The sequence below is a fragment of the Rana temporaria genome, chromosome 7 (genome assembly GCF_905171775.1).
Source record: "Rana temporaria chromosome 7, aRanTem1.1, whole genome shotgun sequence".
NCBI lineage: Eukaryota > Metazoa > Chordata > Amphibia > Anura > Ranidae > Rana > Rana temporaria.
In genome coordinates this window covers 25,605,569-25,608,644 of record NC_053495.1, presented here as the reverse complement: position 1 = coordinate 25,608,644, position 3,076 = coordinate 25,605,569, and the positions used below count along the sequence as shown (strand labels likewise).

The following is a 3,076-nucleotide window of genomic DNA, read 5'->3' as shown; positions in this document are numbered from 1 at the left end:
CCAGGCCCCTTTTTGCGATTCGGCACTGCGTCGCTTTAACTGACAATTGCGCGGTCGTGCGACGTGGCTCCCAAACAAAATTGGCGTGCTTTTTTTCCCACAAATAGAGCTTTCTTTTGGTGGTATTTGATCACCTCTGCGGTTTTTGTTTTTTGCGCTATAAACAAAAATAGAGCGACAATTTTGAAAAAAATGCAATATTTTTTACTTCTTGCTATAATAAATATCCCCCAAAAATATATAAAAAAAATATATTTTTTCCTCAGTTTAGGACGATACGTATTCTTCTACATATTTTTATTAAAAAAAAAAAAAAAAAATTGCAATAAGCGTTTATCGATTGGTTTGCGCAAAATTTATAGCGTTTACAAAATAGGGGATAGTTTTATTGCATTTTTATAAAAAAAAAATGTTTTACTACTAATGGCGGCGATCAGCGATTTTTTTCGTGACTGCGACATTATGGCGGACACTTCGGACAATTTTGACACATTTTTGGGACCATTGTCATTTTCACAGCAAAAAATGCATTTAAAATGCATGGTTTACTGTGAAAATGACAATTGCAGTTTGGGAGTTAACCACAGGGGGCGCTGATGGGGTTATGTGTGACCTCATTTGTGTTTCTAACTGTAGGGGGGGCGAGGCTGGACGTGTGACGTCACTGATCGCCTTTCCCTATATCACGGAACAGGCGATCAGTGACATTGCCACTGTGAAGAACGGGGAAGGTGTGTTTACACACGCCTCTCCCCGTTCTTCAGCTCCTGTGACCGATCGCGGGACTCCAGCGTCGATCAGGCTGCCCAATGACCGGGCCATTTTTTGCGATACAACACTGCGTCACTTTAACTGACAATTGCGCAGTCGTGCAACGCTGTACCCAAACAAAATGTATGTCTTTCCCCACAAATAGAGCTTTATTTTGGTGGTATTTGATCACCTCTGCGGTTTTTATTAACAAAAAAATAAAAGGAGTGACAATTTTGAAAAAAAAAAAACACACAATCTCTTTTACATTTTGCTATAGTAAATATCCCAATTTGGTTTGCGCAAAAGTTATAGCATCTACAAACTATGGGAAAGATTTATGGAATTTATATGGCTTTTTTTTTTACAATTATTTATTTATTACTAGTAATGGCGGTAATCTGTGATTTTTTGCGGTATTGCAACTTTGCAGTGGAAAATTCGGACACTTTTGACACAATTTTGGGACCATTGACATTTACAGAGCGATCAGTGCTCTAAAAATGTACTGATAACTATGTAAATGTCACTGACAGGGAAGGGGTTAACCACTAGGGAGCGATCAAGGGGTTAACCGTGTTCCCTATTTTGTGTTCTAACTGTGGGGGGGATGGGGACTGACTATAGGAGATTTGACAGATCATGTTTTCTACTTTGTAGAAAGACACAATGGGCCAGATCCACGTAGCCCGGCGTAATTTTAGGCAGGCGTAGCGTATCGTAGTTACGCTACGCCGCCGCTACTTTGAGAGGCAAGTGCTGTATTCTCAATGCACTAAAGTTACGGCGACGTAGCGTAAATCTCCCGGCGTAAGGGCGCGGAATTCAAATGAACAGGGGGGCGTGTTTTATGTAAAACAAGCTTGACCCCACGTAAATGGCGCTTTTTTCGTACGGCGCATGCGCGCGCATGCTTAGTATCACGTCGGATTTTCAAATTAAATTACGCCCGCTCAATGCCTAGACGACGTGAACGGGATTTACGCAAAGCCCTATTCGCGAACATTTTACGCAAACGACGGAAAATTCTACGCTGGCCCGACGTCCATACTTAACATTGCGTACGCCTCATAGAGCAGGGGTAACGTTACGTCGAAAAAAGCCTTGTGTAAACAACGTAAAAAAAAAAGCGCCGGCCAGACGTACGTTTGTGGATTGGCGTATCTAGCTAATTTCCATACTCTACGTGGAAATCGACGGACGCGCCACCTATCGCCCAGCGTAAATATGCACCTAAGATCCGACGGCGTACTAAGACGTACGCCAGTCGGATCTAGCCCAGCTTCAGGGTATCTTGTTTTGTGGATACAAAACAAGATACGACGGGGCATCTTAGAAATTATGCGGCGTATCAATGGATACGCCGGCGTAATTTCTTTGTGGATCTGGGCCAATCTGTCTTGTCTCCTCAGACAGCACAGGGATTTGTGTGTTCACACATACAGACAAACACCCATGCTCCCGCTCGTGCACGCGATCGCGTGCGCCAGCCACGCACATCGCGTTCCCTGCCGTGCAAGGGGCACGCACCTCCGGCAGCTGTATACATACTGGATTTCGCCCAGGAGAGCCATTCTGCCACAGTATATCTGCGTGAGCCGGTCGGGGAATGGTTAAAGTAACGCAGTGTCATATCGCAATAAATGTAAGTCGGGGACCCTCTGTACTGGGACAGGCGTCAGAAATTGTTCTCACCTTATGAATAGGATTACAGGAAGGCGTCTGCGATTCTCTGAGCATCAAATATCTTCACTGATCTCTGGAAGGAGAAAAAAGATTTAAATCTAATAAAAGAAAGAAAAAACAAACCAATGATAGATCTGCCCAACATGCTATCATTTTCTATGACAAATCCCAATCTTTTCATTTTTGCCACAAAGATCTTTTCATGAAGTGTATAGAATGTATAGAAAGAGAACTCTACATCCTGATGGCATCCTTCTATAGAAGAGAGTGTGATCATCCCGCACTAAGATTGCACTATACAGTCCAACTGCCCTTTATAGTCCAACTGCCATCCACAGACATTCTGTAAAACTGCCCATTGACAACACACATTACAATCTACTTATCGCTAAGGAAAATAATAATTATTATTATTATATAGGATTTATATAGCGCCAACAGTTGGCGCAGCGCTTTTTACACATGAGGGCAGACAGTACAGTTACAATACAATTCAATGCAGGAGGGATCAGAGGGCCCTGATCATTAGAGCTTACAATCTAGAAGATATTTCCACCTCCCCATCTAAAATGTTAGGTCTTGTTCACACGATTCTTGGCTTCTGAAGAGCGCTCGGCAGGTGGTGAAGAGGTGCTGTATC

General features: G+C 42.9%; 1 protein-coding gene across 1 annotated transcript in view; it reads right to left on the bottom strand.

Moving 5' to 3' along the window:
* The window catches only part of KCTD6 (potassium channel tetramerization domain containing 6), a gene marked incomplete at its 5' end in the record, with an annotated part of 8,857 nt that extends 6,348 nt beyond the window's left edge, over nucleotides 1-2,509 (bottom strand). The window contains 1 exon segment of the mRNA XM_040359090.1: nucleotides 2,446-2,509.
* Between the last annotated feature and the right edge of the window lie 567 nt (nucleotides 2,510-3,076).